This window comes from Salvelinus namaycush, chromosome 5 (genome assembly GCF_016432855.1).
Source record: "Salvelinus namaycush isolate Seneca chromosome 5, SaNama_1.0, whole genome shotgun sequence".
Classification (NCBI taxonomy): Eukaryota; Metazoa; Chordata; class Actinopteri; order Salmoniformes; family Salmonidae; genus Salvelinus; species Salvelinus namaycush.
Window position 1 is genome coordinate 32547779 of NC_052311.1, and position 15744 is coordinate 32563522.

The window sequence follows — 15744 nt, forward strand, 5'->3', positions numbered from 1 at the left end:
CTTACTTCTAACATCAATGAGTGTGTTCTCAACAATGATTCATATAATTCCTGCTCTGTGCGTCAACTGAAAATGTCTGTAGACACACACACACACACACAGCCCAGTGTGATTAGCGTGGGTTAATTGGTTTATCACCCCAGGTCTGTTCCCAGCCCCACGTCTTGTAATGATGACATCATGGCTGCTGCCTGCTAACAGCAGACAGATCAGAGCCATAGCAGCAGTGTTGCATTAGAAGACTTTTCAGTGTGACACTCAAATGACTCACTGGCTCAGATGAATAGGTTGTTTCATCAAGTGTCATCGGCCAGTCTTTGAGGGTCTGGAGTTAAATAGTTAATCTACTTCCAAACAATCCCTTAGGATTGTTCCAAACAATCCCTTACCTACCCATAGGTATATTCGATTTCTGTTCAAATGATAACCTAGTGCGGTCTAGTGCAGAGTTGTCACTCTCTCATCTACCTGTTAAACTGTGATCTGGTGGCCTCTAGTGGTCATATGGGAAACTCCAACTCTCTGTTCCACTCAGTATGGGCATGATTCCCTGTCTCTCTGGTCTCTGCGGTCTGCTTGGTGATGGTTGGTGTTTTAGTCATAATGAGAATCAACATAGATTACCTCTGCGTACGAATTAGTTTGTGAGTCTGTCTGTCTGTGTGTCTTTATGCTAATATGGTTCCTATTTGCCCCCCTCCCCTCCCTCTTAGTGTCAGGTGAACATGCTTCGTCCCGTCTAGGGTGATTTTTTTTGAGTTGGTTGATGATCTTGAGAGCTCCAGGGCTGGCTGTCCTTATAGGATACTATTTTTGTTAGACAGCAGAGTAATCATGAGGATGAGGAACCTCTGGACCAAAGTAGGTGTTCTGGGCTCGGTGTCTATGGCGTTCGGATCCCTGCTCTGGTCTCAGAAGAAGACAGAAACAACTCAGACAGGTTCGGCCCTCGCATACCACCTTCTCCTTGCAAGCTCAAACTCGTTCAAGTCCTGTTCCGCCACGGAGCCCGAACTCCGCTGAAGTCTATATCGGATGTCATGGAGGCCCAGTGGGTGCCTAACCTCCTGAAACCCCCAGCACACACACACAGATCAACTACATGGTTACAGACTTGGAAGGAGGTCCACGGCCCTCATCAACGGTGGAGTACAGCTACCGGGCCAACATACTGACCAGGGGTATGAACCCAGGTCAGCTGACCACGGTGGGCATGCAGCAGCTGTATGAGCTGGGAGAGAGGCTGAGGAAGAGGTCCATCCACGACACAGACTTCATCAACCCTACCTTCAGCCCCACAGAGGTCTATGTGCGTTCCACTAACATTGTGAGGACAATAGAGTTTTTGCCAAGTGTCTGGTGGCTGTGGAGATGATCTGTCACATCTACAGACCCAGAAAGAGGGAGAACCTTCAGCTGTGTGTGGGTCCCCTCTTCCACACCCTGATGGGCAACATAAAAGACAAACTACAGGGCACAACCTCAGAGCTCAACAGGAAGCTGTTCCTCTGCCCACGACACCACTCAGATCTGCTGCCTCATGGCTCTGCGGGTTTTTGACATGCAATGGCCACCGAACGCTGCTGACATCACCCTGGAGCTGCATCAACACAGGCACACCAAAGAGGCCTTCGTCAAAGTGTCCTACATTGGCAAGGACCAGTTGATTCTAGGCTGTAGAGGAGTCTACTGCCCCCGGCAGGAATACAAGCAGGCAGGCCTTCTCTAAGTACTCACTGACCTCTGAAGCCTATGAGTTGCTCTGCAACCGCACAGAGGGCGTGGCCGACCTCTGAGGCTTCCACGACACCTCCTCACCTTTGAACCCCAGCTCTGCCCCAAGCACTCACTGTTACCAGCCACCGTGTTTACATCCCACCAGAGACATCCACTCTCCAGCCCTTGCCTAGCTCATATCAGGATTTCGATTAGTTTTTTTTAAATCAATTTGCCTGATAGAAAATAGGTCCATTATAATCTTTACATAATTCCTGTCTAGTTTTAGACATTCGTGTGACCTGATGTGGTGTTGTTAACCAAAATAATCGTTCCTCCCTCATTTATTTTTTTATTATTGGTCTCGCGGGCCGAGTATGCTCACCCCTGGTCTAAATGCACAAAGGTAGCTTCACTGTCAAAGTGTATAACTCGCTTTGAAACCACACCCAGGGCAATGGGAACCCTGTGTGCTACTGATCCTACTGGTTACTGGTTAAGATAGTCCTGTGTGGCTCAGTTGGTAGCGCATGGTGCTTGCAACACCAGGGTTGTGGGTTTGATTCTCATGGGGGACCAGTATGAAAATTCATGTGCTCACTACTGTAAGTCTCTCTGGATTAGAGCATCTGCTAAATGAAATGTTACGCATGGTAACAGTGATTATTGGGAATGTTCTATTATTATTGGGAATGTTGGGAAGTCCAGCCCGTAAGGGGTTCCCAGATTCCCAGGGCTGCCTGGCTGCTCTCTGCTCTGCCTGGCACCGGGAAGCCTTCCTGACGGGAAATGCCTGCTACTAATTAGACACAGGTGGGGGCAAAAATGTGTGTGTGCACATGAGAGAGAGAGAGAGTGTGTTTCTTTGTATGCTTTTGTGTCTGTCCAATTTTGCACAAGCATGTGTGCGTTGGCGTATGTGTGGTTTTATTTGTTTGGGTCTGTACGTTATTACGCTTAGTGAATATAACAGTACGCCAACGAACTCCAATCATAACATCATTCATTATGAGTGTCTGTTCTTCCAATTGGTTCACCCTTCTAACCCCAACCTGACCACCCTTTCCCCTTACCCTGCTATTCATGGTTCACTTCAGATCTAGAAACTCGACAGTCCAATACAGTTAGGTCTCTGAGACACTCCTGTGAGACCTCTGGTAGAGTGTGAGTTTCAGTAGAATACACAGTAGATGAATCATGTGGTTCATTAGCTCAGACGGCAGGCTGGTCCATGGTCTGATGATCATGCTTCCCATAATGTTACTGGAGGTCTAGCTAGAGTCCACATGAGACATGAGCTGGCTTCTCTCTGTCTCTCTTGGTCTCTCTCTCTGTCTGTCTCTGTCTGTCTCGCTGTCCCAGTCTCTCTCAATGTGTCTGTATTTGTCTCTGTATCTCTGTCTCTCCCTCTGGCAACCTGTTCTCTGACTGCCCTCAAGTGTGTGTGTGTGTGTGTGTGTGTGTGTGTGTGTGTGTGTGTGTGTGTGTGTGTGTGTGTGTGTGTGTGTGTGTGTGTGTGTGTGTGTGTGTGTGTGTGTGTGTGTGTGTGTGTGTGTGTGTGTGTGTGTGTGTGTGTGTGTGTACTCGAATGCCTGCACGTTTGTCTGCGTAAACTCTGTCCAAACTCCATCTGTCCATAATCTCCATAATATTTTCTCATCAACACAAATTACAATTTCTGAACAGGACCAGGGATGTATTGTGCCTAGGGTTGCAGAGGGAGGGTATATTACTGGAAACGTTTGAAGTTTACCAGCAAACTGTGGTGGCAGGTGCATTGGGCAAATACCCGAAAAGTTGCTAGATCGAATCTCCGAGCTGACAAGGTAAAATCTGTTGTTCTGCCCCTGAACAAGCCAGTTAACCCACTGTTCCCTGGTAGGCCATCATTGTAAATAAGAATTTGATCTTAACTGACTTGCCTAGTCAAATGAGGGTCAAATAAATTACCATAATTTTGGTAGGTTTCAAGTTGGACATCTAGTGGCCTTTTTGAGTACTTCAGATTATCACAGGTGTCTGTTATTATCTCTGGCCTTCTGTGTGGCCTTCTGTGTGGCCTTATCACATTTAAATGTGGCTCAGTTGGTAGAGCATGGCGCTTGCAACGCCAGGGTTGTGGGTTCGTTTCCCACGGGGGACCAGTACAAAAAAGTATGAATGTATGTACTTGTAAGTCGCTCTGGATAAGAGCGTCTGCTAAATGACTTAAATGTAAATGTAAATGAGATGAGCAATAAGATGATTTTAAAATAAACAATTTAATGACAAAGCTGTGAAACATTATCCTAAACAAACAATCAACTTAGTGAATACCATTGGTGTTTAATATGAGGGTTTCAGCATGAAATCTCCTTTATATATATTTGAATCGCTTATTTAATTTCTCAATATGTCTTTGTTGTAAATGTTTTGGTGCCAAACTGATGTCAGTTTAGAAAAAAGTCAATAGTTGGAAGAGTTGCAGAGTTAATTTAAAATAATGCTGTTCGGTTCAGTATATATTTTTTTCATTAGGCTATTTTCTCTTGAACCATATGGTCTATTCCCTAGAAACTCACGGACAAAATTAATACTATATACGAAGATTACACTAACTTTGGTAAATTACCGGTAACTTTGCAACCCTAGTTGTGCCAGCTAAATGTTATTTTCCCATGAAATAGTGCCATCTCTTTTTCCTATACCTTGCTCTCACTCGCTGGTTTTACATCTGCTTGGATGAGCTGAACAAGAACCTGACACCCACAGCACACAGGGAGACAAACACCTACCTGGAGGTGACAGCATTCCCTTCCCCATATGCCCCCCCCCCCCCCCTCCCCTCTACCCAGAGTCTCTTAGGCCATTCAGAGTCAGTCCACTGACACCCCTATCAGATCGCAGCAAAATTACACTCTACTTGAACAGAGTTATGCTCAATCATGAGGAATCAAAGCCAAAGGAATTGAATAATATTAAGAAATGCTATTGATGGAAGGAAAGTAGTATCGAAATCTACCAAAAAACAATTAGGGGACAACAAATTCAATCCCTTCTAGACAATTTCCTGGACAAAATGTTTCACTAATAGTGAAGGTGTAAACTTGGCAGTAGAAAACCTAAACAGTATTTGACCTCTCAGCTTCCCTATCAAATCTAAAAATGTCAAGCAGACAACCTAAGAAAATGAACAACAATGACAAATGGTTTGATAAAGAATGCAAAATCCTAAGAAAGAAATTGAGAAACCTATCCAACTAAAAACAGAGACCCAGAAAACCTGAGCTTACACATTCGCTATGGTGAATCACTAAAACATTACAAAAATACACTACGGAAAAATATGGAACAGCACGTCAGAAATCAGCTCAATGTAATTGAAGAATCCATAGAATCTAACCACTTCTGGGAAAATTAGAAAACTCTAAACAAATCCAAAATGCAGATGTATGGATAAACCACTTCTCCAATCTTTATGGCTCTATAACAAAGAACAAATAGAAAAAACATATACATGATCAAATACAAATCTTAGAATCAACTATTAAAGACTACCAGAACACACTGGATTCTCCAATTACATTGAATGAAATACAGGACAAAATACAAACCCTTCAACCCAAAAAGGCCTGTGGTATAAGGGCACAAGGTAAGACCCAGATGCAGACACGGGAGGCAGATGTTTAATAAATATCAAGACTCAAACCAATCCAAAAGGAGTAGGCAAGAGAATGGTCGTGGACAGGCAAAGGTCAAAACCAGTTCAGAGTCCAGGAGGTACAGAGTGGCAGGCAGGCTCGAGGTCAGGGCAGGCAGAATAGTCAGGCAGGAGGGTACGGAGTCCAGAAAACTGGCAAGGGTCAAAAACCAGGAGGACTAGCAAAAGAGAATAGAAGCAGGCGTACGGGAAAACCGCTGGTTGACTTGAAAGGCATACAAGACAAACTGGCACAGAGAGACAGGAAACACAGGGATATATACACCAGGGAAATAAGTGACACCTGGAGGGGGTGGAGACAATCACAAGACAGGTGAAACAGATCAGGGTGTGACATGTGGGGTTGATGGCATCCCAAATGAAATGATAAAATATACGGACCATAAATTCCAATTGGCTATACTTAAACTCTTTAACATCATCGTCAGCTCTGGCATATTCCCCGATATTTGGAACCAATGATGGATCACCCCAACTTTCAAAAGTGGAGACAAATTTGACCCCAATAACTACTGTGGGATATGCGTCAACAGCAACATTTGGAAAATCTTCTACATTATCGTTAACAGCAGACTCATACATTTCCTCAGCGAAAACTGAGCAAATGTCACATTGGCTGTTTACCAATTTACCGTACGACAGACCACGTATTCACCCTGCACACTCTAATTGACAAACAAATGAACACAAACAAAGGCCCGCTATACAAATTGATGGAAAGGGGTGTTGGGGAAAAACATGCGACATTATAAAATCCATGTACACAAACAACAAGTGTGCGGTTAAAATTGGTAAAAAACAAATACATTTCTTTCCACAGGGCCGGGGGGGTGAGACAGGGATGCAGCTTAAGCCCCACCCTCTTCAACATACACAGTACCAGTGAAAAGTTTGGACACACCTACTCATACAACGGTATTTCTTTATTTTTACTATTTTCTACATTGTAGAATAATAGTGAAGATATCAGAACTATGAAATCATATGGAACCACCCTTTGCCTTGATGACAGCTTTGCACACTACTGGCATTCTCTCAACCAGCTTCACCTGTAATGCTTTTCCAGCAGTCTTGAAGGAGTTCCCACATATGCTGAGCACTTGTTAGCTGCTTCTCCTTCACTCTGCGGTCCAACTCATCCCAAACCATCTCAGTTGGATTGAGGTCGGGTGATTGTGGAGGCCAGGTCATCTGATGCAGGACTCCATCACTACCCGTTACACAGCATGGAGGTGTGTTGGGTCACTGTCCTGTTGAAAAACAAATGATAGTCCCACTAAGCGCAAACCAGATGCGATGGCGTATCGCTGCAGAATGCTATGGTAGCCATCCTGATTAAGCGTGCCTTCAATTCTAAATAAATCACAGACAGTGTCACCAGCAAAGCACCCCCAAACCATCACACCTGCTCCTCCATTGTTCACAGTTGGAACCACACATGCGGCGATCATCCGTTCACCTACTCTCCGTCTCACAAAGACACGGCAGTTGGAACCAAAAATCTAAAATTTGGACTCATCAAACCAAAGGACAGATTTCCACCGGTCTAATGTCCATTGCTCATGTTTATTGGCCCAAGCAAGTCTCTTCTTATTATTGATGTCCTTTAGTAGTGATTTCTTTGCAGCAATTCGACCATGAAGGCCTGATTAACACAGTCTCCTCTGAACAGCTGAATGTTGAGATATGTCTGATATTAGAAACTCTGTGAAGCATTTATTTGGGCTGTAATTTCTGAGGCTGGTAACTCTAATGAACTTATCCTCTGCAGCAGAGGTAACTCTGGATCTTCCTTTTCCTGTGGCGGTCCACATGAGAGCCAGTTTCATCATAGCGCTCGATGGTTTTCGCGACTGCACTTGAAGAAACGTTCTTGACATTTTCCGGATAGACTGACCTTCATGTCTTAAAGTGATGATGGACTGTCGTTTGTCTTTGCCTATTTGAGCTATTCTTGTCAAAATATAGACTTGGTATTTTACCAAATAGGGCTATCTTCTGTATACCACCCCTACACTGTCACATCACAACTGATTGGCTCAAACGCATTAAGGAAAGAAATTCCACAAATTAACTTTTAACAAGGCACACCTGTTAATTGATATTCATTCCAGGTGACTACCTCATGAAGCTGGTTGAGAGAATGCCAAGAGTGTGCAAACGCTATCATCAAGGCTACTTTGAAGAATCTAAAAAAATTATCTCAAATATATTTTGATTTGTGTAACACTTTTTTGGTTGCTACATGATTTCCATATGTGTTATTTAATAGTTTTGATGTCTTCACTATTATTCGACAATGTAGAAAATAGTAAATATAAAAGAAAAACCCTGGAATGAGTATGGGTGTCCAAACTTTTGACTGGTACTGTATATCAGCGAATCAGCGAGGGCACTAGAACAGTCTGCAGCACCCGGCCTCACCCTACTAGAATCTGAAGTCAAATGTCTACTGTTTGCTGATGATCTGGTGCTTATGTTCCCAACCAAGGAGGACCTACAGCAGCACCTCGATCTTCTGCACAGATTCTGTCAGACCTGGGGCCTGACAGTAAATCTCAGTAAGACTAAAATAATGGTGTTCCAAAAAAGGTCCAGTTTCCAGGACCAAAAATCCAAATTCCATCTAGACACTGTTGCCCTAGAGCACACAAAAAACAATACATACCTCGGCCTAAACATTAGCCCCACAGGTGACTTCCACAAAGCTGTGAATGGTCTGAGAGACAAGGCATGAAGGGCCTTCTATGCCATCAAAAGGAACATAAAATTCGATATACCAATTAGGATCTAGCAAAAAAACTTGAATCAGTTATAGAACCCATTGCCCTTTACGGTTGTGAGGTCTGAGGTCCGCTCACCAACCAATAATTCACAAAATGGGACAAACGCCAAATTGAGACTCTGCAAAAATATCCGCGGTGTAAAATGTAATAAAAACGAATAATGCACGCAGAGCAGAATTAGGCCAATACCCGGTAATTATCAAAATCCAGAAAAGAGCTGTTAAATTCTACAACCACCTAAAAGGAAGCGATTCCCAAACCTTCAATAACAAAGTCATTACCTACAGAGATATTAACCTGGAGAAGAGCCTGAGGCTCTGTTCACAAACACAAACAGACCCCTTAGAGCCCCAGGACAGCAACACAATTAGACCCAACCAAATCATGAAGGGGAAAAAATATAATTACCTGACACATTGGAAAGAATTGACAAAAAAACAGAGCAAACTAGAATGCTATTTGTCCCTGAACAGAGAGTACACAGTGGCAGAATACCTGCCCACTGTGATTGACCAAAAATTAAGGAAATCTTTGACTATGTTCAGACTCAGTGAGCATAGCCTTGCTATTGAGAAAGGCCGCTGAAGTCAGACATGGCTCTCAAGAGAAGACAGGAAATGTGCACACTGCCCATAAAATGAGGTGGAAACTGAGATGCACTTCTTCACTTCCTGCCAAATGTATGACCATATTAGAGACACATATTTCCCTCAGATTACACAGACCACAAATAATTTGAAAACAAATCCAATTTTGATAAATTCTCGAGAAAAGAAATCACTTGCTTCAAAGAATTCAAAACTGAAAAGTGCTGCGTGCATATGTATTCACCCCCTTTGTTATGAAGCTCCTAATAAAGATCTGGTGCAACCAATAACCTTCTGTCAGGGGTGCGTAACTGGTGGCAGGGAAGTCAAACGCAGGAGAGCAGAACTTGGTATATAGCCGGAGCCGTTGAATATTCATAACTACCGGTATACAAAAAAAACAAAAAAACACATGGGCACAAAACCCGTATCGCACCAGTCACACATAGGCACACAAACTTACAATAAACAATTCCCGACAAGGACATGGGAGAAACAGAGGGAACATATACAACATGTAATTAGGGAATTGAAACCAGGTGAGTGTGACAACCAGACAAAACAAATGGAACATGAAAAATGGATCGGTGATGGCTAGAAGACCGGTGACGTCGACCGCCGAACACCGCCCGAACAAGGAGAGGAACCGACTTCGGCAGAAGTTGTGACACCTTCAGAAGTCACATAACTAGTTAAATAAAGTCCACCTGTGTGCAATCTAAGTGTTACATAATCTCAGTATATATACACCTGCTCTGAAAGGCCACAGAGTCTGCAACATCACTAAGCAAGGGGCACCACCAAGCAAGCAACACCATGAAGACCAAGGAGCTCTCCAAACAGGTCAGGGACAAAGTTGTGGAGAAGTACAAATCACGGTTGAGTTAAAGAAAAATATCAGAAACTTTGAACATCCCACGGAGCACCATTAAATCCATTATTAAAAAATGGAAAGAATATGGCACCACAACAAACCTGCCAAGAGAAGGCCGCCCACCAAAACTTATAGATCAGGCAAGGAGGACATTAATCAGAGAGGCAACAAAGAGACCAAAGATAACCCTGAAGGAGCTGCAAAGCTCCACAGCGGAGATTGGAGTATCTGTCCATAGAACCATTTTAAGCCGTACACTCCACAGAGCTGGGATTTACTGAAGAGTAGACAGAAAAAAATCATTGCTTAAAGAAAAAAATAAGCAAACACGTTTGGTGTTCGCCAAAAAGCATGTGGGAGACTCCCCAAACATATGGAAGAAGGTACTCTGGTCAGATGAGACTAAAATTGAGCTTTTGGCCATCAAGGAAAACGTTATGTCTGGCGCAAACCCAACACCTCTCATCACCCAGAGAACACCATCCCCACAGTGAAGCATGGTGGTGGCAGCATCATGCTGTGGGGATGTTTTTCATCGGCAGGGACTGGGAAACTGGTCAGAATTGAAGGAATGGTGGATGGCGCTAAATACAGGGAAATTCTTGAGGGAAACCTGTTTCAGTCTTCCAGAGATTTGAGACTGGGACAGAGGTTCACCTTCCAGCAGGACAATTACCCTAAGCATACTGCTAAAGCAACACTTGAGTGGTTTAAGGGGAAACATTTAAATGTCTTCGAATGACCTAGTCAAAGCCCAGACCTCAATCCAATTGAGAATATGTGGCATGACTTAGATTGCTGTACACCAGCAGAACCCATCCAACTTGAAGGAGCTGGAGCAGTTTTGCCTTGAAGAATGGGCAGAAGTCCCAGTGGCTAGATGTGCCAGGCTTATAGAGACATACCCCAAGAGACTTGCAGCTGTAATTGCTGCAAAAGGTGGCTCTACAAAGTATTGACTTTGGGGGGGTGAATAGTTATGCACGCTCAAGTTTTCCGTTTTTTTGTCTTATTTGTTTGTTTCACAATAAAAAATATTTTGCATCTTCAAAGTGGTAGGCATGTTGTGTAAATCAAATTATACAAATCCCCAAAAAATCTTTAATTCCAGTTTGTAAGGCAACAAAATAGGAAAAATGCCAAGGGGGGTGAATACTTTCGCACGCCACTGTATATAGACATAATATGACATTTTAAATGTCTTTATTCTTTTGGAACTTTTGTGAGTGTAATGTTTACCGTTAATTTTATATTGTTTATTTCACTTTTGTTTATTATCTATTTTACTTGCTTTTGCAATGTAAACATCTGTTCCCATGCCAATAAAGCCACTTAACTTTAAAATTGAATTGAGAGAGTGAAGAGGGAAAGAGAAACAGAGAGAAGGAAGAGAGAGAGATGGAGGGAGAGAGAGAGACACATGGCTGACATCCGTTCAGCTCATTAATTCATTTGGGTGCTTGGTTGGCTAGAAGAATTAGCAGTATGGTAAACAGAGTTAATGACAAGTCTGTTTGTGCAATCCCTGACATAAGTCAGGGTGTGTGTGTGTGTGTGTGTGTGTGTGTGTGTGTGTGTGTGTGTGCGTGTGCGTGTGCGTGTGTGTGTGCATGAGTGCATGCCAATTTCTTAAGTTTTATAGCCCCTGTCACTTCTTTCTGTCATAAATCATAGCCTGTGAGGTAGAGTTTCAACACAGTCACTCCACTGTCAAACAATCAAAACCTGCATGTCTGAGAACAACATGGACGAGTAAACACAGACACACACACATGGTCTCTCCCGCTCACACACAAACACACACGTGCATACACTTACACACACACAAACACACGTGCATGCACTTACACACACACACACACACACACACACACACATGCTCTCTTTCACTGCAATACACACACATGCATACGCTTACATGCCCACACACTCATGCACAGACACACACTCATTCATATGCCCCGACAACATTATTTATTCGTGTGTCACTTCTCAGACTGATGGACAAGGTTTGTTATACAGCTCATACACTCAAGCAATCGTATTGTTCTTCTTCCGAGGCCACTGCACAGATCAAAAGGATCAGTCATCCAGCATGTCAGTGATTTTCTCTCCAAAGTGCAGCTCTGGTATGCTTTATAGTGTTCTTCAGTTCGGGATATGCCAGCTATCGAAGAAATGCTCCTTTCGAATTTTGGAAATAAGAGAATGATTGTCATGTATCACTAATTCCGCCTGCGTATCCCTAACATATATAGTTCAATAAAAGGTTTCCCCCGCGGCAAAGAGAGCGAGAGAAAGACCGACAGGGAAGAGGGGAGACATAGAGGGTGGATGGCTAGATTTGTGCATTAGATCCAGATGTGACTGGTCCTCTTTTCCCTTATTTGGATCCCTCTCTCCTTCTCTCTGATCCCTTGCTTTGGGTCTCCAATCTCTCTCTTTTCATTCCCTCTCCGTCTCACCTCACCTTACCTTACCTTGCATTGTGATTGACATGCCTTGTCTCCTCCTGTGACAAGTATACATGAGGGAGAGAAAGAGAGAGAGGGAAAGAGGGAGAGAAATAGAGAGAAAAAAACACCTCTCACACCTCATTAGTGCATAGTCTCCCTCCCCTGTCTCTCTGGTGTCCCAATATCAATTAAGCTCAATCACGCTAATTATGAATGTGTTACCATGTGTTGTCTGTCTGCTCCGTGTAGACGTGTAGCTTTCCTTCATGTTCACAACCAGGCCTCAGCTCTCACAGCTCTGAACCCTAACAGGATAATTAGGCCTTGCAACAACAGGGAGCGTATTAAACACATAGTTCATACCTCTTCTATACTATGCTGAAACCAGGAGGGGCGTTGCTACACACACACACACACCCAAACCCCCTGCAGCCAAAGTCATTTTCCAGAAATGTGTTTAAAAGCCGTCTAATTGGGAGGAATGCTTATGTAGGCAGAGTCACAGCTCCCAGAATCCTCCCTGATTAGTATCTGCTGTGGGACAAGGGGCAAGATGGCCAAGGACACTATGGATACAAACAGACAAAAACCCACAGACCAAAATACATTATTCCATATTCCCTTCTCCCCATTTGAGGTTGAAGTGGTAATTTGAGGCCTATTTTTCGCTCTCCCTCTCTCAATCTTCTCTTTGTCTCTCTCTCCCTTCTGTCACTCTCTCTCTCTCTCTCTCTCTCTCTCTCTCTCTCTCTCTCTCTCTCTCTCTCTCTCTCTCTCTCTCTCTCCCTCTCTCCCTCTCACTCTCTTCTCTTTGTCTGTCTCTCCCTTCTGTCTCTCTCTCTCTCTCTGTCTCTCTCTCTCTCTCTCTCTCTCAGTCTCTGTTGCTCATTCCCTCTGTGGTATGAGATGAAGAGATCTTGGCAGTGTTGCCGCTGCCTTTTTGTTCGGTCTTATTTTTATTTTTATTTGCATTCCAGCTTTTTATTTTTTCCGCCTCGCCGTCTGTTGTGTTGGTTTTACCTCGTGAGACGGGGGTAGAAATGGTCTGCCAGTTTTCCAAAAGTGGTCCAACCTCACACGGTGAAAACTACTGTACACACACACACTCACACAACCACAGGCTCTGCCCCACCTTATCCTGACATTACAGTCCTCCACTGGCCCATAATGCTCCTCTGATATAGATATATCTGGACTTAGTGATGTCCCCATTCAGGATGGAAGTGGACCTCTATAAAAGGTCTTATCGATCACATAGACTTTTTAAACTTTTTTGTTCAAATAGATATTATCCGCTGTTTCGTAGTTGTTCTAATATTCCAGTTTGGACGTCAGTGGCACGAGTTCAGAAGGTTAAAATACTGTGTAACTGTCAACAAAGATTACAGGTTTAATTGTTTGAGGTAGACATTCACAGACACAGAGAGACACACACACACACAGACGTAGACATACTCACATAAGATCACACAGAGATGTAGAACACACAGACGTAGACCGACTCACAATACGGTCACACAGAGAACCAACACACACACACATTTCTTGTTCACATGCTGTTGTGTGGCTTGTTGGGGATCGTAAATCAGTCGTCCTTTGGTCTGATTCAGTCTTCCTGCCAACGGTGACCTCACTGTGCGCACCTCATCTACTCATTCTGACGAGTCTCAGGGGGGCCAGGGCTGCTTAAACGTTCCCAGACGTATCACCCACACACACATACACACACAGATAGACAGACAGACGCATACACACACATACACACACACGCACACACAGGGAGGTGTGTTTCACAGGGTGATGAAGCCACTGTCTGCCGTGCACGTCCGTGTTATGTACCACAGTGGTGATCATTGAAGGAAATGAGGGTTTGTAGAGCATTCAGCCCTGCATTACTACTAATACTACTACACACATACACACACACACACACACACACACACACACACACACACACACACACACACACACACACACACACACACACACACACACACACGCTTACACTTCTGACACACAGCTCCAGTCCTAGTGGGATGTAGGTTCTACTATGTTTTGCTTCTAAGTCTTGCATGCTTGAAATCATTGACCTCTGAGACCATTTCCCTGGTTTTACAATTATAAGCCAGTAACTATAAGGTTATATCTGCATTTTTTGTCAAAATGGAGTTATTGACATAGCCTTATTCTGTTCAATGATATCTACAGTTGAAGTCGGAAGTTTACATGCACTTAAGTTGGAGTCATTAAAACTAGTTTTTCAACCACTCCACAAATTTCTTGATAACATTCTACAGTTTGGCAAGTCGGTTAGGACATCTACTTTGTGCATGACACAAGTAATTTTTCCAACAATTGTTTACAGACAGATGATTTCACTTATAATTCACTGTTCACAATTCCAGTGGGTCAGAAGTTTACATACACCAAGTTGACTGTGCCTTTAAACAGCTTGGAAAATTCCAGAAAATGATTTCATGGCTTTAGAAGCTTCTGATAGGCTAATTGCATCATTTGAGTTAATTGGAGGTGTACCTGTGGATGTATTTCAAGGGCTACCTTCAAACTCAGTGCCTCTTTGCTTGACACCATGGGAAAATCAAAATAAATCAGCCAAGACCTCAGAAAACTATTTGTAGACCTCCACAAGTCTGGTTCATCCTTGGGAGCAAATTCCAAATGCCTGAAGGTACCACGGTCATCTGTACAAATAATAGTACGCAAGTATAAACACCATGGGACCACGTAGTCGTCATACCGCTCAGGAAGGAGACACGTTCTGTCTCCTAGAGATGAACGTACTTTGGTGCGAAAAGTGCAAATCAATCCCAGAACAACAGCAAAGAACCTTGTGAAGATGCTGGAGGAAACAGGTACAAAGTATCTATATCCACAATAAAATGAGTCCTATATCGACTTAACCTGAAAGACCGCTCAGCAAGGAAGAAGCTACTGCTCCAAAACCGCCATAAAAAAGCCAGACAACGGTTTGCAACTGCACATGGGGACAAAGATTGTACTTTTTGGAGAAATGTCCTCTGGTCTGATGAAACAAAAATAGAACTGTTTGGCCATAATGACAATCGTTATGTTTGGATGAAAAAGGGGGAGCCTTGCAAGCCGAAGAACACCATCCCAACCGTGAAGCATGGGGGTAGCAGCATCATGTTGCAGGGGTGCTTTTCTGCAGGAGGGCCTGGTGCACTTCACAAAATAGATGGCATCATGAGGGAGGGAAAATTATGTGGATATATTGAAGCAACATCTCAAGACATCAGTCAGGAAGTTAAAGCTTGGTCGCAAATGGGTCTTCCAAATGGACAATGACCCCAAGCATACTTCCAAAGTTGTGGCAAAATGTCTTAAGGACAACAACATCAAGGTATTGGAGTGGCCATCACAAAGCCCTAACCTCAATCCGATAGAAAATGTGTGGGCAGAACTGAAAAAGTGTGTGCGAGCAAGGCCTACAAACCTGACTCAGCTACACCAGCTCTGTCAGGAGGAATGGGCCAAAATTCACCCAACTTATTACGGGAAGCTTGTGGAAGGCTACCTGAAACATTTGACCCAAGTTAAACAATTGAAAGGCAATGCTACCAAATACTAATTGAGTGTATGTAAA

The 15744-nt window shown here is 43.5% G+C and overlaps 1 pseudogene; it reads left to right on the forward strand.

The window, feature by feature from the left end:
* The first annotated feature begins 834 nt into the window (after window positions 1-834).
* LOC120047083 lies at window positions 835-1796 on the forward strand (annotated as a pseudogene).
* The last annotated feature ends 13948 nt before the right edge of the window (window positions 1797-15744 follow it).